A 23,764-nucleotide genomic window follows, 5' to 3' on the forward strand; every position below is an offset into this window, starting at 1 on the left:
GTGTTAAGGTCTCTTGTTAAAATTGTGGTATTGGATATTAGATTTTTCTTGCCCATTAAGATTTGCTTTATATAGTTGGGTGCTCCCGTGTTTGGTCCATATATATTTATGAGTGTTACTTCTTCCTCTTGAATTTTTCCCCTAAGCAGTATATAGTGATCTTTATTTCACTTGATCATTGTTGGTTTGAAGTTGAGACTGTCTGAAAATAGAATTGCTACCCCTGTTTTTTTCTGAGGTGCTGGGGCATGTAGTTTGTGTTCCATCCTTTGATTTGCAGCCTATGAATGTCTTTATGAGTTAAATGTTTTTCTTTTATACAACATATTGTTGGATTTTGTTTCCTAATCCACTGTGCCAGTCTATTTCTCTTAATTGGTGAATTGAATCCATTTACATTGATGGTTAGAATTGAGTTGTATTGACTTACAGTTGCCATGTTATTTACGTGTTATCACTTACTCCTTTTTCTCCTGTGTTTAATTGCTTACCCTATTTAGTTGGTTGCTTCCAATCTCACGTGTGGAGTTCTGATCGCTTTGGTCCCTCTGTAGAACATCTTTTAGTAGCCTGTGTAAGGTTGTGTAGCACACTGTCTTCTGACCTTTGTTGTAGATCGTTGCTATAGTTATAACCTTTGCACATACTGAAGTTCAGGTGCAGTTCTACAAAGTTTGGACTTATCCAGCTGTGCCTGCCTTGGGTCTGGCTGCTGTGCTCTGCTCCTTCCCACTGCTGCCCTTGAGGGTGAACCTGTTGTGCCCCTGCGGTAAGATATTCTATTCCTGGTCTAGCTGAGTGGATCTATCCTCTACACTCTCTGCATGGATTGCAGCTGCAGTGTTACACCCCAGACATATAAGCCAGGCCTCAGCTGTGCCTGAAGTGGGCAGTGTGGAATAGGGGGGAGAGTCAGCTCTCCCTCACACTCACTGGGTCTGGGCTAGGACTGGGTCTGGGGGTTCCCACAATGCGGCAGGAATTCCTACTCAGCGGGTGGTGTGGGAGAGGAGCTGTGGAGTGTTGGGGGGAGTCCCAAGTGGGTTGGAGAGGGTCCAGCCCACATCAAGCCTGGTCTGGGACTGGTATTTGGTCCCACTGGCTCAGGGTAGCAGGAAGCTCTCCCACACACTCACCAGACCTGGGCTAGGACTGGGTCTGGGTGTTCCCAGAATGGGGCAGAAATTCCTACTCAGATGGCGGGGTGGGGGAGGTGCTGCGGAATGGTGGCGGGCATCCCAAGGGGGTGGGAGAGGGTCTGGCCCACCCTGTGCCTGGGCTGGGACTGGTTCTGCCAGTGCAGCGTAGCACAAAACTCTCCCACACACTCACCGGACCTGGACTAGGACTCTGTACTAAAACTTCCTATTAGTTTTTTGAAAATAGCAGTTAATGTGTAGAATTTTCACAGTTACTAATTCTGTATGCTGATATCTGCGATCTGAGCAACTACATTGAGGAAAGCAATGTGTTATGCAAAAGCCATGCTTGAATACCTGTCATCTTGGTGTTCTAAATGTTTATTATTTCTGTCATATCAATTGTTACTATATTCTCTTTAAAATAATTTTTTATAAAAGGAGAAAAAGAGATAAGAACAAAAATTTAAGGTTTCCTGAAAGCAAACACTAATATCCAATCATGTGTCCAATCCTACATAACTCACCTATTAGTCAGTTCAACAGATTTAATGATAAAATAGATAATATATCAACCACTAATCAGTTATTCTTTTCTTGAAAATCTGTAACATATTTTTGTATGTTACCCTGTTTCAGAATTTTGTTCTTGCTTTTGTTTTTACTTTTCAAAATAAAATCAAATCCTAAAAATGTACCAATTAAAATATAAAAAGAAAATAGCAATAAAATGCATGAGTATTTTTTTTCTTTTTTTTTTTTTTGTCCAGTTCAGCCCACCCTCAGGGTTGGGCTGGCACAGCATGTGGTGCCAGGGATTGAACTGTGGTCTTCAGTGCCTGTCTAAACCTGCCTAAGCAGGAGCTTCAGACCACTGAGCTATCTTATTGGCCCCAAAATACACGAGTATTAATAATCATAAAACACTGGGTAACATTGGAAAATTTAAAACTGTCATTAATGATATTTATATAGAAAAAGAAAAAAGTTGCATGTAAAGAAGAAAAAACATTTCATGTGGTCACAGTTAAATATACTAAAGTTAACTAGAGATGTAAGATGTGCAACCTAGAGAGGTATTTAATATTTTGTAATTTTTTTGTCTTATAAACAAAAGATAAAGCAAAATTTCATGACAAAATAATGAAAGAATAACAATATTTAATATATTACATGTGGTCATCTTTAGTTTCTCAGGGTACAAAATATGGGCATAAAATTTCTCCAATCAATATTAGTACACACCTTCCTTTTTAATGAAATAAGAGATACAAATAGTTCTTAGTATTCTTGACTCAAAGATTTCTTTTTCTTTTTTTTTTTTTTTTTTTTTTTGTGGAACCGGGGATTGAACTCAGATCCTTGCGCTTGTCAGGGAAGCGCTTATTACACTGAGCCATCTCCCCAGCCCCTAAAGATTTCTTTTCAATATTGGAAATATTTTCTGTACCTACTTCATATCACTTATTTAAGTGTGTTAGTTAAATTTTAAGTGTTAGTATACACAAAACATTTAGTGTAACCCATGGCTCTTAAAAAGTATCAAAATATATTCAAGGTTATTATAATCACATATTTCAATACATACTTATTTTAGTCATATAATTATGAAGCTGATAGAAATAAGTTGCAATTTTTAAAACATAAGTAGTGTATTTATTTTAACAGAACATTTTTCTTACTTTGCCTTCCTTGAATTCCCACCTATTTTTAGTAAATAAAGAATTATATTCTTTAATATTGGGAAAAGAAAACCTACTATGATTCTTACTTCATTAAAATAGTACATTTTGTTTTATGACATAACTCTCATGATACCATCTAATTAAAGTCCATACATAAATTTTAAACTTTTCTTGGTTACATTACAAGTGAGAATTTGTTTTTCTAATATACCACCTGAGATTTTTTGATATGAGTATTAGGCATCTCTGAATCTGCTTGCATCTAGAGGGACAGTTTTTCATCACATGTAAAGTGCACTGACAACATAGGTGAAATCGATCTTGTGATCTAATCTTATAAGAAGGGAATATCACAGAGTTAATTGGTTTTGAAATAAGTAACTTGTAGTGCTTAATGCTTGGTGATGATAAGACAGTTAGCAATCATCAAATATTTAGTCTTAGGGAAAGTTGAATGGTTAAAAACATAATACATCCATAACAGTGTACTTCAATGCACTAAGAGTCTAACTATATGCATAAAATTTCACAACATGGCCTTAATGTATAATATCTATATTTTTTTCAGGATGTGAGAAAATACTAAGTGCATTCTAAATGGCTAAATCAATCTCATTAAAGCAAGTGGGCGAAAAAGCACTGACATAAATATTTTGTTCAATACCTTAGCAAACAAACAAAACTCTGTGTATCTATCTAAAGGAAAGATAAGCTGTATACAAGTACTATATTCCACATGATAAAGTGTATTCCTACAGGGGCACTTGTTAAAAATTCTAGCCATGCTCCCCTTGTGTTCTGAAATTAAACAAATAGATAAACTGGTGGCGAGCTACAGTTTTCACTACTGGAATAGAGTAACAAAAGGAGTGCTTCCCTAAAAAGCTCTGCAGGATAATATATAAGAGTTGGCCATATCAGCATTGACTCATCTTAATAAAATTGTAAGTGCATATACTTTGAAGTGTGTGTGTGTGTATACAGTGATAATCATACGCCTTTCTCTGCTCTCAGTACCTGGAGTTCAGAGCAATGTTCTGCTACCAAACAAGACAGACTGAGTGCCTAAATCTCAATGACTACAGCTATGCTCTAGTAAAAGTGACCAAAGCACTTGACAGCTGACTCTGAGACTGCAGACAGAAATACACAAGCCCTGGGTCTTGTGGAAAGGAGTTCCTGATGCAAAAATAAAGATGCGAGGAAAATAAGGGAGTCAAGCTACACGTATAAAGGGGGCATCCGGAAAAGTTGCCAGAGACTAAAACTTGAACATTTTGAGCAGACATTAATAAACAACTACAGGATCATAAGTAAATCCTAAAATGCCCACAGGTATAGGTGTAGTCTTGATTAAAAACTAAATGGGGAAGAAGAGAAGAAACATTTATTTAGTAAATAATTATTTCCAGAGAGTTTATAAGTATTCTCAAGAAGGGTATATGTCACTCACTATTTCTGTGTAACTGTAGGAAATTAAATTGCTGAATATCAGTTAACAGTAAAATTATCTATTGCTATTCCCACTGGCAGGCTTGACCAACAATGGTCTGGAAGAGAACTTCATTGTGCCAGCAGTTGCCCCTGGTATATAAGAAATAAAAGCCATGAAGAGATTAGGTCTGGACTTGAAGTTCTCCTAGGGTCAGTTCTATCTACACACCCATTCTGACTGTCTCTGCAATTTTCACACTTCACCTGGACTATTTGAAACTATGGTCCCCAAAACTCAGTGTATATGTGGATCCCAATTCACATAGATATTGATATCATTCTGATGTCAACCTGCCTAAACTTGGTTAGATAAAACCAGATCTTTCCTAAAGCCTCAGTCTCTGTCTGTTGCTTCACACGCCTTTCCCTAACACATGAAATATTCTTTTCTACAACACTTAGCTCAATTAAAAAAAATATTCTCAAAATGATTTTACAAAAATATTTTATAACCCTGTTCATAATAAATAATTGTACATTACTGCTTAAAGGGGAAGACAAAGGGCCGGCCTGATAGCCCAGTGGACTGAAGCTCCTGCTTAGGCAGAGTGCTAGTGGCCCGGGATCCTTGGCATGGCATGGCGTGCCATGTTGGCCCTGCCCCAGGAGTGTGCTGAGACGGGGATTGAGACCAGGCGTGGTGATGCGTACCTGTAATCCCAGCACTTGGGAGGGTGAAAACAGGAGAATCACTACGAGTTGGATCTACAAAGTGAAACTCTGTAGACCCTGTCCTAAATACAGAAGAAAACAACAAAAAAGGGAAGACAAATTATATTAACATATAATAGAATATTTTTAAATATTAAAATTCTCTAATAATAGTTTAAATAAATGAATAATTATTTCATATCTGTGCTATAGTCAATGAATATGTGAAATTATTTTATCCATGATAGATCTCACAGAAGAGCCCTACTATAATAATTATCTCCCATAACAACGGTGAAACAAATCCAGCAATAGCAGAGAAAACTATTATATAACCTGCTAATAATGAGGGTTTTTAAAATTTTTTGCAGCACTGGACATCTATTTCAAATTCCTAAGCCCACCATACAAGTACTTTATTCACTGAGCTATAACTATAGCCTTAATAATGATATGTTTTATTATATATTGTTATTCTACCAAAAATTGAATTCAGCACCTCAGATAATGAGTTCTTAATAGAGTGCCAATACCTTCATTGACATTTTTTTCCACTGGAATTTTTTATTCCAACATATCATATAAATTAATGAAACCAACACTGCTATTTTACTAAACCCTAAAAAATTTCAGTTCCATTATATTACTGTACATTGAAGTGAGACAGTAAAGTTATAAAACTGTATAACATCACCTCTTTTCCAATGCCATGGAGCACTAAGTCAAAATTTGTTTAAACAATTGTTTTTTTTAAACATACACACACAGGATCATATATACATACATGTTTTTATGCTTGTGTAGGTATGTGCATATATATGCATACATATACATGTATAGCTCTAAATGTAAACTAATAATAAATAAAAATTTGTTTGAAACAATTACCAATAAACATTAACTGGCACACATACAAGTATATGTGAAACATATTTATATGCATTTCCCAAACTATATCTTTATTTCCAAGAAGCATTACAGTACAAATAATTGTACCAATAATTGTCAAGTAAAACAGACAGTTTTGTTTTTCCATCTATAATATTTGAACTGCTAGCCATAAACAATTGCTTTAAAATAAACATATATTGGCTTACTCAATAGTTAAAATAAAATATTCTAAATGTTTTTCTAATAAAGTAATCATAAATATTGAGGAATTAAATATAGTTATTCTTCTTTGAGTGTTGCAAAAGGTATATACTTCTCAAAATTTCAAATAGTCCCAACTAACTATGTGAAATTTTATGTCAATTTACAATCTCAGCAAAATTTTTACCAAAATAAAGGCAAGAATAATGTTTTGATTGCTGAAGTAGATCACCATTATGATCATTAATTTACAAATTTTGTTATGATTCAAATGTATGCTTTGTCATGACATTGAACTTTGTGAATTTCTAAAAGACAAAGATAATTATTTTTTCATCAGCAGTGTGCACCTCTCAACACTAGACAAGCACTATTATAAAGCCTCAATAGGCTGAGTACCAATTTGAAGACTCTCAAGGAACTGTTATGTTTTTGAACATTTAAATATCCAAGTAGGGGAATCACCGATGCATGAATCATTCCATGCTGACTATTTGAAAGTATCTTATAAACACTTATTTCAACTCCATAGTGTGATCCTAGTTTATGAAGAAATAAATGAATAATTGTTAATAATGACTATCTGGTGAATCATTTTCCCATAGGGAATATATCTTTTATTAAAATTCTGATATAACTTGTGCCTCCTCTAGGTAACACATTCAATTAAAATCAAATATGACACAGAAAGTATATTTAATTTTCATCACAACTCCTTAATGCTTATCCCAGCGTCAAGTATATTACATGTCCTTTATAAATTAATTTATTCAGGAACATCTTCAAGTGGAAAATATTTTAAAGCTAAATCTTTAAGCATCCATTCAAATATGTTTAATGGCCCTGGACTAGAAACTAAGAAGAGTCATCAAATCTCAACATGAAAATGCATCTATTCTTAATTTTTTAATTGCATATAAGCCTCTATCTACATAGTTACCAAAGAATCCCACCTAGACAGAGCCTACCAGTTACTTATCAGCCAGACTTTTTCCTGTAAAATTAATGCACTGCTTTTACACTTTCACCTGTATATTGCCTTGAACTGAGTTTGATCCAACAGCTAAAAAACAAAGTGCAATATGGTGAAGTTATTTTGAGGATTTAAAAATAAAAATAAAGACTTTTAGCACAGTCTCACAGGAATTAGCATTGAGTAAATAATAATAGGCTGTGAGCTAGCTAGCAAACATAAGACCATCATGTAAATGCAGAAATATGTACTTTTGAATACCAAAAAAAAAGCCTATAAAACTTGAAAAGTTTCCCTTATTCAATATTTACTTTCACTTTACTTACAGAGAGCAAGATGGCTTTCTCTCCCTATGAAACCCTGTTATATGTGTTTTAAAAGTACAAATACTATACACCACTTGGAGTGACTGAAAAATAGTGCTCAAAACTTTGAGGGAAGATGAGCTATAGAGAAGTTAAGTTCCAGAAATGAAATGATGTTTTGTGTGAGAAAAGTGAGATGCTGAGGGCCGTGAAATAGAGTAAAGGCATAGAAGGGCACTAGGAGCTGACAGCTAAAGAATGCAAAATTGTGTAGTGGCCTTCCAGTTATTAATGGGCTACTGCTCAGGACAGCCAAAAAAAAGAAAAAGTTTATGATGGCTTTGGAGCTAACTATAAATGAAATACATAGGAGTTCTCTGAGAACTTGCTAAAATAGAATATGAAATTTTTCCACAAAAAATGTTGTTCTACAGAGCACATCATGTGACACAGATCTCTAAACTTAACAAGCACACTAGGTATGTCTGCGGATTGTTGACTTTAGAACCACACTTGAAAGGCTTTCTTACAACTTTTCTACTCTACTTAATTTGCTTCTTTATTATAAGCAAAATTTATCTCAAATAAATTTTGTTATTTACCTTAGGCTATAATTAATAAAAGATACTGGGGCTATAATAAAGATTAAATTATTATTTTACATCTGAGGATTAATTTTAAAGAAAAATAGACAGGTACATAATTTAGTGGTAAAGCACACAAACAATTACAAAGTAGTGAAATGAAGAAAAACTAAATTTAGTTTTGTTTAAAAAAGAGGAGTAATAAGAGAAAATTTCCAGAGAAGAAACCACCAGAAATCTGATAGAAAAGACAAAAATCAGCCGTATGTTTTGTTTTGTTTTGTACCAGGGGTTGAACTGAGGAGCTCGTGCTTGTCAGGCAGGTGCTTATGCCATGGAGCAGTATCCCCAAAAATCAGCCATCTGAACAAAAAGGATTTGATCAATAAAAATAACTTAAATAAAAGTTATTTGATGTGCTTAGTGAGGTAATAAAATTAAAATTATCTAATTTGCTTGTCTAGGAATGGTTAGAAATATAATAAGAATATAGAACAAAATGTTTTCTTTTATTAAAAACAGTAGATTTGTATAATACAATTTAACATACAAAAAAATCACTATGGCTCTGTAGAAATATTAGTTCCTTAGCACCTTGACCTTTTGAGTGCAATTTTTGGCCAATAATTGTAATCATAATCATAATCATAATCATAATCAAGAGCAAGCTGTTTCTAGTCCTTCTCCGCTGCTAAATTGTCTGAGCTAGTGTCAGACAAGCAGCCCTGTTTAATGTTACGCACATCTAGCATGTCACTTTCAGCATAAAAGTTGTCATTTTCATTGTCAATTTTAGTTTCATTGCCTTTGAATGAAATAATAGCAATCATATGTTAGATCTATCTGAGGGCCAGAAAAATAGCTCAGTGGACTAAAGCGCCTGCAAACAGGCACAGGGGCCAGGAGTTCATTCCCCAGCCCTGCTGTGCCTGCCCACCCCCATACCCCTGGGTGCGCTGAGACAGCAATTGAGACTGGGTGTAGTGGTGCACACCTGTAATCGAGGCACTTGGGAGGCTGTAAACAGGAGAATCACTATGAGTCTGATTTAGTAGTAAGACCCTGAACACCCTGCACACCCTTCCTTAAAATACAGGAAAAAAAAAATCTACGTGAGCCTGATCTGGGGCAAAACAAATCATGGGAAGTACCTGGCATATTAGCTGCCACCCTGTTACATTCCCTGATTTTCATTTGTGATTCTTGTGTAAATTACTTAAAGCTCGTCTTAAGTAAACACACTTTTGAAATATTTGGGCTCTGATAATAGGAGGATAATTTTTTTTTTGTGCAGTGTCTCACTATGCAGCTTGGACTTATAGTTAACCTCCTGTTTTCAGCCTCCCCAGCATTAGGATTGCAGTCATGTGCCACCACGCATGGACTAGGAGAAAATCAAATTTAGTATCTTTAAAAGGTGAGGCGGTACCTCACCTACACACTACAGGTTTCCTTAACTGATCTCGGCACTCTAAACAACCATGCTCTAAATATTGGTCTTGGATCAGCCCTCCAGCTGTCCCTATTCATCAATAGATGTCAACAAAATACTTCAGGTGTTCTGCTGTATCATTTTCACTAAAAAAAAGCCTTTATTCAAATTTAAGGATAATAATCGTGATAAAACATTTGAAGTCTATAAGTGGAAGAAACGTTTTCCTTATAATGAAAAAGATAATTTGTTCCAATTTAAAAATGAAACAGGACCAGCGAGATAGCTCAGTGGACTGAGGATCTGCTTAGGCAAGCACAGGGACTGGGGTTCTATCCCTGACACTGCGTGCCACATGGGCCCACCTCTAGGCACGCTGAGCCAGCCACTGAGACAAGCAATGGTGGTGTACACCTGTAATCTCAGCGCTGGGGAAGCTGAAAACAGAGGATCACTATGAGTCCAAACTACATAAGACCCGGTACCAAATATAATTAAAACCACTAAATAAATAAATAAAAATGAAAGAAAATGTGGAAATAGTTTCATCTGATATATTTATGTACCAGATCTCTCTCCTACGAAATCTTGTCCTCTAGCTTTCATATTATACTTGTTTTAAACTGTGTGCAAAAATTGCATAAGCTATTTAAAAGGATCACATTACTTTTAGCTAAAACAGAGAAGAGGTTGCAAAAATATGTGAAACTAGGTTTAGTACTCAAATTAAAATCAGATAAATGTACCAACAATCAGTGTACAAAATGTAGTAAAAATTTTAAAAGTTCACACACAGTCGTACTGTACTTAGGTTCCTACATCTTATTAAAAGATTTATGGTTTTCTAGATTGAAGATATATAAATTTTGAGGACAAATTTTCTTTTAAATTTAAAATGTATATGAGAGTTAGCTGTAAGTACTCATTTCTAGATGATTTAGAAGTCCACCAGCAATTATTGATATATGATTTTTTTCATAGAATTGTTGTTGCAGAAAATATTTAATCTCATCTTCCAAAAGCCAGATTTTCTTTAGAAAATAACCAGTCATTCCAGTTATGTCCACCACAAATAATATAGCTACCACTTAACGAACACCATCATTAGAAGTGTGGGGCCAGGGAGATAGCTCAGTGGAATAAGTGCCTGGTTGTCAAGTGCAGAGTCCTAAGTTCAATCCCTGGTACCACAAAAAAAGTGTGTTACTAGGGTGTAAAGTCGTTTTTCTTGCAACATATGCTTTTGTGATTTTTAAAGGATGTTTATCTACACGCCCATAAATGTATGCATCTCACCATTTTTATGTTTTATTCTATAGAAACAAACATCATCAAATTAAACAAATTTAAGCATACAGTATGCCTATATTATATATGATAAATTATACAGCTAGATAGAGAAAAGTAGAGAGTGCAGCTAAGCACTTAGTTTTTCTTTTTGTCATAGACTGTTTTAATTTCTCTGATAATTGCTCAAGCAGAGAGTAATTGACCACATCTTTCAAGATCAATAGTCTTCCTCATTCGGGCAAAAGTGTTCAACTTTATACCAGTGGAAATCCTATGATTCATGAAGGGTACCTTGAATGGTGCAGACCAACGAGAAGGTGTGGGCTTGCTGAGATTATTCACTACCTGCCAAATAACTAGTGCTGTCTTGCTGGGATGATGAAAAGAGATCAAGACTCTGTCTTACGCCTTGTCTACCATGATAGCAGAGACATACATGGAAGTGGACTTTTTCTTTTTTTTCTTTTTTTTTTTTTCTGTTCAGGGTTTTTGATTTTGTTTTTTCTTTTCTCCATTTATTGATCTTGTTTTTATATGAGTGAACATGGTTTCTGGCCTCTTTGTGGTTTCTCTGTTCTGTTCTTTTCATCTCTTCCTTCTGTCCTCCCCTCCAATCTTCTGCACCAGTTTCCTAAAGTTAGAGGGATCCTACCCTACCCTCCTCCATCAGGCTTACTTCTAATCTCTCAAAATTTTTCCAGAGATTTCCTCTGAACCTTTTGTTTTATTTTATATAGTTTTATCAGTGGTGACTACAAATACTTATAAGGTATCATTTCCAGAATTCTCTTTCTCTAGCCACACATAGGTTTCTCCACATTTGTTTCAATATAATATATCACCCTTTTAAGCCTGATATTCAGTCATTTTTAAGGACAAAAAGAAATTGTCAATCCTAAAACAAAAGTATTATGACACATACAATTATAAATGTGACAATAGTTTATTCAAGTTTCTGACCATAAAGTTGCTTGAATACTTTAGCTCTGCTAAATAGTATGCGCTGGTGCATATATATGGTATATCCTTAATAATTCACATTAAGAAAGGTATATAAATGTAAGAATTAAACATCATACAACTAAAATTTAAAACAAGTAAGAACAGAACTATGTAACTAAAAATATTAATAAAATTTTCTATCACAATAACCCACAAATCATGTATTTATGTTTTGTGGTATAATTTTTTTTAAAAAAATAAGCCTTCTTTTAGCTTTTGAAGCAAAATTCAACATTATAATCTACTTTTTTATTGTTCTATAGAGAAAAGCCTTTTATATACCTTCTACATGTCTTTGCTAAAAATACAAATGGGGACCTGGTGCAGCATGAAACACTATGCTGATTTGACAAATTTTATCCACAAAAACTACTTGCTTTATTTTTTTTTTAAATGGTAAGTGCCATTGTCTTTTGCTATAGGTTATCTTCTATGTCCTAAATGTTTGAAATAATGGACTTTGAGGTAACAGTAGCAACAAACTCACCAATAAAGCAGTGTGTTTAAAAGTTAAAATATAGATAAATACAAGTTATGAAAAAATTACAAGAGATTTTTTTGTTTATCTTTTTATCAAGACTGATGACTTGTTATCTCTGTCAATTAGCATCTTTTCCAAGAGTTCTTTTCTTTCATTACAACTCAATCCAAATGGAATGTAAAGACATGTGCAAAACTGCCTGCAAAGAATTTCTTAGTAGTATCAATTCTATCGATCATAATTTCCTTCCAGATCTTATCAAAACTTCCCAGAAAACATGTAATATGGGTTATTTGAAGTGTGTCAGATGGCCAAAATAACAACTTATGGAATCTAGAAACTTGAAACACTGACCTCTGTAGAATGCCCTCCGAGTTTTGTTGACTAGTATGTGTGGCCGTAATGTGAGCAAAAATGTCCGAACACTATCACACCATCCTTGATGTATATAGCTTAGGATGTCTTTGCTTAGCTCAGTCAGTATTTAGGTAGCATGAGGAGCAAAATGGAATCACAAGCTGTACTAATTGAAAACGAACCCAACAGTAACAAATGAACAAAGTGCACTTACAGGAAATCAATTAAATTACACTGACAATTATTGTAAGTGCAACTTCCAAAACTTTCTCATTGGACCATAAAAAATAAGATCTTATTATTTAGTCTACACAAATTCAGCAACCTGTGCTACCTGTTTTAAGATTAAGCAATTTGGACTCTAAGAATAAGTCCATTTAGAAATAGGTATTTTTTTCTCTATAGATTCTTGTAGCCCAATTTAAGTGCTTGTCTTAACTTTTCTAAAATTAAATCAGAGAACAAAGTATATTATTTGTTCACTTGTGAAGCAAAAATTTGGGACAGTGTGTTTAATTATGTTAACATGAAGGATGAATCATTGATATGAGAAAACAGTGATTCTGGGGAATAATAAAATAAACAAGTGAGATTCCAAGGTTAATAAAAATGTCACATGTTGTTAAGTCAACAGCTGTGTATGTAAAAAGTATACTCCTTTGATTCTTACCTTAGCCTTAAGCTTCATTATTGTTTATTAAAGTGTCAAATCAACATGTTTTTATTTTTTTCATATGAAATACTTGAATTTTTGAAAATTTGAGAAAAGTTCAAAAGCATGGACTGTTACAAAAATACTTTCATGGTATATTGATTAAAGAGGTATATCACACAGTGAGTACTTTCTTATTATTTCACCTTGTATGGTGAATTGCCAAGTGGTGATCAACTAGTTAAACCCAGATTAACTCAAGTAGTATGGCACTGGATGTGGGAGGCCACCTGAGGATTGTTGCCAACAGCATAAGAGGCTGCTAGGGAAGCTGTTTGGAGAAGCTCTTGCAGATGTTGGAAGCTGCTGGTTCTCTTTAGCTACTCTGCTGAGGACCTTGTCATACTGGTTTTCCTGGTAAAATTGGTTGTTCTCCTCAGAGGAAGAGCTTGAGACATCATTGTTGCTGAGGATGGATTCAGTTCATTTGGGGGTGGCTGTGGTCCTCACTTTGAGCATCGCTTCCTGGCTCTGAAGGGGAAGATGGTGCTCTTCTCTGTCTCCAGAGAAGTTTGTCAGGCTGCCTTTCCAGATGGGAACTCAGCTTTCCACATCATCAGGAGGCGCTTGGGTCCTCTGTTGCAGAGGATGACTGCAGTACTTTTGGAGGAACTCAGGGCCTTTCTTTGACAATTGCTCCCTGGCTCCAGTGCAGATCGCTCAGCCTACAAGCATAAAGCCTTTGTCCCACTAGCACAGACATTCAAACTTACAGCATGGATCTGTTGTCCTTCCCAACGCAGATCCATGAAGTGGGGTGGCATGAGACATTCTCATGGGCTCTAGACCTCCAGCTGGACTAAAGAGAGGCAGTGTTATGAGCTCTAGGTTTCAGCTGGACTCATGCACAACATTGTGGTGGGATCCTGAACTTCAGATGGATTCTTTGGTCTTTAGTGTGTGGACAGATTTCCTCCACTTCTTGTATATGATTCTTCAGGTGATTCATTATAGAATAACCTTATGAAATATGTCCTATATTGCATTGTTTCTCCTTGCAAGACCCCTAACCACAACATCCTCCTAATAATGATTCAAATGCCCTCCTATGTGTCAAGAAGTTACTAAATGGCATTTCAGATTTTTGAAAATTGAGGGAATTTTTACAGTCTTATTCTGTGAAAGTGTTGTCACTTTAGTCTTTGAATACCAGTAAAAGAAAATGTGTTTTCCAGTCTTTAAATGTGTATGTTTCGTGTCTTAGATCAAGTGATCTACAATAATAGAATGTAGTACTGCTTTAGTAAATATTATTTAATAGATTAGTTTATGAACTGAGGTCCTGTTATGCCAACTTTGACTAATACTAGGGCACTTGTCCTGCAGTACAGAATTCCAATACTGAAATTTAGTCATATAATATTTAATGTGCTGCGACAGAGTCATGAATGCAGCTAAATTTCTAGAAGAATGAAAGAGAGGTATTCCAAGGAAACAATATTTATTGTATGTAATTCAATACACTTCAACGATTTGTCTTTGAAGGTCATTCAAGAGTGTTTGCGAAGTGGCTCAGTATCAGAATACTCTCCTGAAGGATGGTGCTTGGCTTCCACTCTCACCACAGCAAAACCAATCAATTAATGGAATATATACATATCTACTCATAGGGATGTGTTCCTCTTTATTGATTAGTTTATGCTTATTTAGGCATAAATGGGTTTGTTGGTTTCCAATTTTGTTTAATCTAGAAATCATTTATGTAAAGTAAGTGTAGCAGGTAGGAGAGAGCGGGCATCCAGAAGTACCTGGGGCTAATAGGAATAACACCAAGTCAGGGAGAAAAGCTTTTGGGAAATAATAATGCCTACAATAAGTTTATTTGCAAGGACAAAACCCTTACTGCTGAACTAACCCCATAGGTCTCATCTGTTTATATTATTACAGTGGCAAGTAAATCCCCAGATGAATTTTGAACAGGCTGCTCAGATCACAGCTCTCTGTCATCACATTTGTACTTTTTTTTTTTCATCTCTAGAGCTCGTGGCCAAGTCTCTTCTTATGTTGTTATTTCACCATGGTGTTCAAATTCTTCACTTTTCCTACTTTATCATTTTTTCTTCTCTGCTTAATCATAAAAATCAGGTAAAAGATTTGTTTTAATTACCACTGCAACAAAATCATCATTGTAGAGTGTTTCCTCATCGAATGACAAATTAAGACCATTTTTCATTTTATTAAGAAATGTTTATAGGACATGAAGTTTACATTCATCTTTGGGAGGAGGTACATATATCTAACACATCTTGATTCTCTTTCAGGGTTCTTCACCTACAACCTACCTGCCTCCCCCTTTCTCTATATCCATGTTCCCTCATTTTCATCATTATTGTCTTAGCTCACGTTCACCCATGTAATGTTTATATTCATTATAAGGACTTTGTCCATGTACATGATACATTTTAATCCTTTGTATGTCCCCCTTCCTACATTCCCTGGGGACCAATAGCTCTCACAATGTACTAAACTAAAATACAAAATTTAAACATTGTAACATAAACAATGCACCTAGTGGAAGACCAAATATTTAAAAGTTGTGAAGATTGGTGTAGTCACGGGTTTTCTGGACAAATCTCTCTTTGTACAAAAAGTAACTGTAAGAGTAAACAAATGGGATTATCTCAAATTTAAAAGCTTCTGCACAGTGATGGAAACAATTAACAGTATGAAGTGACAACCCACAGCAAAGGAAAAATTTTGCCAGGTATTCATCAGAGAGAGAAGTAGTACTAAGAATACGTAAAGAATTCAAATAAATTAAACGACTCCAAATAAAAGATCCAGTAAAAAAACATAGCATGTAACATGAATAGATATTTTCAGAAGTACAACAGGATGGTAAATATATAAAAAACTATTTAATATCCCTTAACATGTATTAGAGAAATGCATGTTAAAACAACCCTGAAATTTCTCTTATTACAGAAAGAATGGCTATTATCAATAAATCAAATAAAATTTCTGGAGAAGCTGAGTAGGAGCGGAACCCTTCTACATTGCTGGTGAGAGTGTAAGTGATACAACCCCTATTAAAATCAGTGAGGGGATTTCTCAAAGGAGTAACAGAACCTTGAACTGACCATTCTAGATACCTTTGCAAAAGAGCTAAAGACATCACATTACAGTGATACATGCATACCAAAGTTTATAATAGCAAAATTAATAATTGATTAATCTCAGAAGTATCCAATATGTCCACTAACAGATGATGGTTAAGGAAAATGTTGTTTCTGTACATCGCAGACAACACTGGTATAAAAAGGGTAAATTTAAGATACTTGTACTAAAAAAAATTTGTACTAAAATGGATAGACTTAGAAAACATAATGTTCATCAGATACACATGCTTAAATGTCACATGGTTTCTCTCATGTTAGTAATGCAAAACAAACATAAAGAGCAAAATAAAAGATTGATAGAAGGAAACAGGGAAATAGGTTCACTGTTGAACTCTTATCATTTTTCCTTTCTCTCCTCTGTACTTGCACAGGACTTGTCCCAAACTTCCAGCTTTTGCAAAAAGATGATGCAGAAAGTCACCTGCCTAGGTTTGCCTCAATATTTCAGACACTGTAGATTTCAGAACCATGAAATAAACCCAATCATTTATAAATGCTCCAGTTGTGGTATCCTGTTATAGTCCCTCAAAATAAACAGAAGAGTAAAAAGTAGTTTGGTAAGGTAGCTAACGGGAATGTTTTGCAAAATTTCTTGCCCATTTTTTTCCAGAAGTAGGGATCCAAGGCATCAGTTGAGAGTACTAATTGGGAAGTGATATTAAAAGTTGCAGAAAAGAAGAGAAGAGTGTGATGTCCAGGAGAAGAGTCAGATAGTGGGTGGATGTGAGAGATCAATAAAGGCGATGCTCCTGTTGGGGTTCAAGGTGACATACTTTAAATAGGAAGCACTCATTTTCTCTTTAATTTTCTTTCTCAGCCTCACTGGTATACATATGGAATTTATAGGACATTAAGTTTAACCACAGTTTTTATTTTCTTGACAAAATGCAGTGAACCATTTCTGAGTGAGATGAACTGGAGAATATATTTAAGAGACGGATTTAATAATTGGTTATTTTTAGTGTGTTTATTCATCTGCCACACCTGAACATTTTTGAAAAGCAAATTACTAATATGTGGATAACCACCAAACAAAACTGAAAATTTGGAGAAGAAAATTAAATCATAATCATTTCTAAGTGCAAAAGAAGAATATTTATAAGAACCAAAAAAGAGTGGCTACTAAAAGATTCCAGTGTTTATCCTGTCATCCATAAATCAGAAAAAGATCATTGAGTAAGCTTAATGACCCACCCTGAATGAAGACTTATCATTTTAAACAAAAAATAAGGCAAAATCTTGTAAGCATTTTTAGTGTATGATAATGTACTTATATTCCCATATATTGTTTTACTTATGATCCTTTATCTACAAGAATGAGAAAATGTACCTATGCATGAGCATCATTGTTAACATAGTTCAGACATCCAAGAAATTTGCAAAAGTTGCAAAACCAGCCTATTTGAAGTTATTTCAGTTATAAAAGATGAAGAACTGTTCTTGAAGACTTTATAAAAGACATACGATTCTGGCAATGTACCTTATTCCTCCTCTTAGACAATAAAGAATAATCAAAGGAGAATTCCGTGTCCCCTTAGTGAGTAGAACTACATGCTTGGGATGATAATAGAAGTAGAAGAATAAGATTGCCTTGCTGAGCTAAAACAAATAAATGCACTGAGTTACTCATTGATGGGAATAAATAAAGTCTATCATTACTGTTAGTGTGTCTCCTGGGTCAAATCGGGAATTTTTCTGAATCAACAAACACATTCCTTCTAAGGAGACACAAACCTGTACTACTAAGATCACATTCATAATTCAGAAAAAAAATCTATGAGCTTCATGGAAGTTCTTTCTTTTCATGGAAATTCTTAAGCTAGTTTGGTTTTATTGTGGTAATAAAGACACTAATGATTATACAGGTGATTCTATTGAGATTAAGACAGTAAAGCAAATATATAATGATTTCATAATATGTTACTGAACCAGGATCTCAGGATTTCACATAATTGATTTTTCTCTTTTGGGCTTTGAGTTTTAAAAGAAAATATTAACCTGATCTGGAAGTGTGTAAGGCCTAAATACATCAGTGGCTTGGTGAATGGAACAAATGACCACATTATTGCAAAAGTACCCTCTGCTGGTTCCTCTCCTGGAGAAGTCATATGCTTCAGCACGTGAAGGCCAGGCTTTACTTGAATATTGAATCAGCGTCTGGGACACATGATGGGCACTACCTGGAAGAAAGAACTATAACAGAGCACTTATACTCACAATTATTTCTGCAATAATATAATGTATTGTATTTGAATATGTACAATTCACAGGGACTCAATTACTCCTAAATGTACCCCATGAGGCAGAGCCAACTTTACCTTGTTAAACTAATATATGAGGCTAAGAGACAAAACTAGTTTTCTAGAAAAGTACATAGAATTTCTCAATGATTGGCATGAAGTTAATTTAGGAGGAAGTTTCCCATGAGGATTTTTTAAAAGGCTCCTGTCTCTGTCTCTGTCTCTGTCTCTGTCTCTCTCTCTCTCTCTCTCTCTCTCTCTCTCTCTCTCTCTCTCTCTCTTTCCCTCTTTAATATAATCTTCAGGAACAAAAAAAGCTGGTGAATCTCTAAGACTGAAGTATGGTAATTGGATTATACATATGAATATATCTTATATATCATTTTTCTCTACTGCTTGTCACTAACTGTGACAGAATACAAGGTAATAAATCAAGACCTTGCAGTTTGTTGTTGAGCAGCTGAATTTGCAGTGACTAAATTGGAAAAAAAATGCAGTGGGGTACATAATTCTAAACTTGTAAATCATTTCTTCTATTGTATTATTCTTTAGTCATTGAGGAATAAGAAAAGTGGTATTTCCACCCAAATTTGACCAATAGTGTAACTGTCTATTTCTTGCTGAAGCAGGAACCATAGCTCATGCATCAATGAAAGTGGAGAATTCACAACTAAAATATGGAAGTTGTTAAACTCACCAAGTTGTCAGAGCTTATTCCTTCTGGGTAGGCTAATTATCACATAAGCAAGAAAGACCTAAATTATTTCTTGTTATATTCAGCTTTATACATTATTTAAACATTTTATTTTTGTTCCTCAATACCTCTTTACTTGCACTATCGGCTATTTCTTGCTCATTATTGTCTAAATTAAAGGACAAAATTGGGAAAGAGAAAGTGATACTCAGGTCACCTAATTCCACTATTGCTAATAGATCCATTAGGAGCTTTCTGAATTAGTTTTCAGAATTGTAATTATTGCCCCAAGGTACTGCATAATTTTTAGTAATCTAAAAGAAAATACAGCTATTAAAGTAGCCTAACTTGTAATTTGTTGTATAAAATTGGTCTAAGTTTTTATCAATGTGATTATCTAACCTTGGCTGCAAAAATATTGTCAAAGAAAATAACAACCTTTGAAGAAAAAATATGTTACAGTAAAATGAGAGAGCACAGCATTTAACTATTATTTTTTAAAAAAATTGAAAATTGTACATAAATGTTTTATGAGTTTAATTTCAGGCACAAAAGGTAGTATTGTGTTGATAAGAATATCAGGCTGTAAAACTATGCCCATGGGAGATTTTGCCACATGCTGGAACTCAAAGATGTTTAATAATAAAGCATAATTATTTTCACCACACATATATGTATCATGGTTTTAAATATTTTTAAAATTAGAGTTATACTAATAAGCTCTAGGGTAGGGCATTGTAAAGAAATGTTATATTAAAAGACTAAAATAAGTGTGATACACATCTCATTTTTAATAATGTTTCAAGGGAACAATATTCCCAATTTTTCTAGAAAAAGACAAAGTACATTTGCAATCAGTGATGGTTAATTCCTGGGAAAATTTGCAACTAATTTGTTACCTACTATTCCTTTCTGTAGAACAGCAAGTTAGTCAGCCTTAGAAATTTAGAGAATGTTGAACAAATACAAGTTACATATTCTTCCTTTAGTTGTTTAAACAAAAATGGTTTCATTTTTCCATCTCTAACACCATTATATAAACTACAATGAAATAACAGCTTAAACAATGAAGAAAGCACAAGTGCATAATATAAGGCCAATGCACCTTATCGTCACACATCTTTAAGTAACATACTTATTTCATGTCCAATGAGATCATATATATATATATATATATATATATATATATATATATATATGGGCTTGTAAAAACTTAGCTGCATATTTGCTCAATGTGATAGCACGTACATGCAATCCCAGATCTCTGGGAAGTGTGATACTTTAGGATCTTAAATTTATCCTGGATTAGACAATTTTGCAACTAAACAAGGCCCAGATTCAGAATAAAAATTAGTTATCAAAGTAGATCTCAGTGTTCTGAAAACCCTAAATTCAATCCCCATGAACACACACACACACACAATTATGTACAAATACCTAATTTTTTTTCTTGTACTACTTTAAATCATGCAAACCACACATGCTTTGGAGACCAGTTGAAAATGGAGGTATTTGTTGTATCTCATTTAGTACTGTAGTCTTTGTAATTTTATTATTTCATCTTTAACTAAATGTTTTTTTTTTTTTTTTTTTGGCTTCCTCTTTCTTTATTGGATGCTTTATAGATGTCACAAAGGTCTGAGTTACACTGTTAAATAATTATTTAAAAACTGACCAGGCCCCAGGCCTGGTCTACAGCTCCAAACCAGAAGCAGAAAGGAATGGGGGCGGTGGGCTGGGGGTTTCCTCCAACATCACCAAACCCAGAACGCAGGGCTCTCCCCGCTCACGCCCAGGCTATGGGCCCTGGGCCAGCCTGTAGGTGTCCCCCGTGGTGTCTCCCCTGGGGCCTGGAGACCAGCGAGCGCTGGAGGGGCAGCCAGCCGAGCCTGGCGACAGACAGAGCCAGAGGGAGGTGGAGGCAGCAGGCACCGCCCGGCAGTGGGTGGGAGTGCAGCGAGGCAGCTATGGGAGGGGCGGGTAGTAGTGCAGCAATACGGGACACAGCCTGGACGTCCTGATGGCTGGTCAGGCGGCAGCTGGCAGTCCGAAGGTTGCTCCTGACCCAAGCCCGGCCAGGGCTCACACGTTGTGGGTCCTCTTTGTGAGCTGGGGCTCCTCATCTACCAGCTTGGACTTGAGGTGCTCCTTGTAGGCCAGGATGTCTCCGGGCCACTTGGTGATTGTCTGCTTCTCACAGACCCAGATTTCCTGCGCCACCTGCTGAATGAGCCTGAAGTCGTGGCTGACCAACATCATGCCACCCTCAAACTCATTGATGGCATCCGCTAGCGCGTCGATGGTCTCGATGTCCAGGTGGTTGGTGGGCTCATCGAGGAAGAGCATGTGAGGGTTCTGCCAGGCCAGACACACTCGACACTTCTGCCCATCCGACAGGTTCCGGATTGGGCTCACCTGCTGCTTCCCGGTGAGGCCGTAGCGCCCGATGATCTTCCTCATCTCCTCCTTCTCCTTGATCTCGGGATAGCACTTCATCATGTACTCCAAAGGCGAGAGGTCCAAGTCCAGCTGCTCTTGCAAGTGCTGATGGTAACGGCCTATCTTGACATGAGAGTGCTTTCGGATCATCCCGTCTGTGGGCAGCAACTCTCCAGTTAGCAGCTTCAAAAGAGTGGATTTCCCTGCTCCGTTGGGCCCCACAAGAGCCACTCTCGTGTCCAGGTCAATACCGAATTCTAGGTTATTATAGATGCAAGGCCCATCTTTTGTGTACTTAAAGCTCACGTTCTGCACCATAATGACAGGTGGAGGGATCTTACCACACAGGGGGAAGTAAAATGAGAGCGTCTTGTCGCTCACGACCGTCTCTGTCAGTCCTGAGGCCATCATTTTCTGTAGCGTCTTCTCCTTGCTCTGGGCCTGCCGGGCCAGCTTGGCACTGCCGTGACCAAACCGAGCAATGTAGTTCTTCATGTGTGCAATCTGGTCCTGCTCCCAGTGAAACCTCTTCATCTGGTTCTCCTCCAGCTCCAGCCGGGTCTTCACGTACTGGTCGTAGTTACCCATATAATACTTCAGTTTCTTGTTGTGCATGTGGATGATATTGGTGCAGACTCCATTCAGGAAATCTTGGGAATGGGACACGAGGACCAGGATGCGCTTAAAAGTCTTCAGCTCCTCCTCCAGCCACACACAGGCATCTAAGTCAAGGTGGTTGGTGGGCTCGTCCAGGAGCAACATAAAGGGCCGGATAAAGAGGGCTCTGGCAAGGGCGACCCTCATCCTCCAGCCCCCGCTGAAGTCTTTCAGCTTCTTGCGCTGCATGGCAGGGGTGAAACCCAGTCCATGCAAGATCCGTGAGGCTCTCATCTCTGTCTTGTCGGCATCCAGCTCCTCCAGACGCTCATAGAGCTCCATGAGCTTCTCACACTCCGCATCCTCGTGAGCCAGGCGCTCGGCCTCCCGCTCCAGCATGGCCCGCTCGGTGTCCACCTCCATCACACACTGCAAGGGCGTCTTGTCACTCGGGGGCATCTCGCGAGTCAGGTGGTAGATGTCAATGTGCTCGGGGATGGGCACTTCCCATTTCCCGATGGCAGAGAGCAGCATGGACTTCCCAATTCCATTTAAGCCAATTAGGCCATAATGGCGGCCGGAGTTTAATTCCAGTTTGGTGTCACTGAGCAGCTCTTGCCCGTGGAAAGTGAGCGAGAGGTTGATGATGTGGACATCAGTACTGTTGGGGTGTGAGGCCAGGACGCCGGTAACGGCACGAGCAGCAGCTTTCTTCATTTCGAAGTCCTCCAGCTCTTTGGTCAGCAGATCTACTTCTGCGGTCTCACTGCCGTTGGCCTCTTCATTCTTCTCCTCTGCCACCTGTGGTTCTGTGACAGCGTCTCCATTTTCTTCGTGTCCCTTTTTGGGCTGCTGTCTAGCTTTGGCAGCTTCCTTCTTTTTGGCTGCCTTCTTCTTGGCCAGGTCAGAAGGCATGGCGCTGAACCACAGGGGCACTCACTGTCCTGTCAGGGAGTCCAGCCTCGCCGCCTGGCCTCTCTAACTAAATGTTCTTATGAATACACTATGTAGCAGCATGCAATGGAAGTTATTCTGATCTATCTTTTTGTAAATAGTTTAAGATTTGCAAGAGTGACCACAGTGCTAAGGTCAGCTTGGGACCAGCCAGAGAGGAACGCCACATTTGAGTAGCCAAATTATTTTGGGACCTGCCAGAGAGGTATCCACACCATAGCACCAATGTCAGTTTGGGACAGACCAGAGTGGAACCCCACAGCACAGCGCCAGGGTTGGTTTGAGACCTCCTATAGGAACTCCACAGTGAAGCAGCTGATTTGCTTTGCAACTGAGCAGAGAGGAAATCCACAGCAGTACGCCCATCAGGAAGAAACTAGGCACAGCAACCAGAGCAAAGCCAGACCCACCTGGATGAGTTTGAACTTGGTAGATTGGACTCGCCAAGCTGAGGCACATTGTTAAAACCTGATCTATGTGAGTATTCTCTCTCTCTCTCTCTCCAGTGAGTGATGTGGCAACAG

General features: G+C 36.9%; 1 pseudogene; it reads right to left on the bottom strand.

The window, feature by feature from the left end:
* Positions 1–20,886: 20,886 nt before the first annotated feature.
* On the bottom strand, positions 20,887–23,247 carry LOC101584330 (annotated as a pseudogene).
* Between the last annotated feature and the right edge of the window lie 517 nt (positions 23,248–23,764).

This window comes from Octodon degus, unplaced genomic scaffold (genome assembly GCF_000260255.1).
Source record: "Octodon degus isolate 3935 unplaced genomic scaffold, OctDeg1.0 scaffold00009, whole genome shotgun sequence".
Classification (NCBI taxonomy): domain Eukaryota; kingdom Metazoa; phylum Chordata; class Mammalia; order Rodentia; family Octodontidae; genus Octodon; species Octodon degus.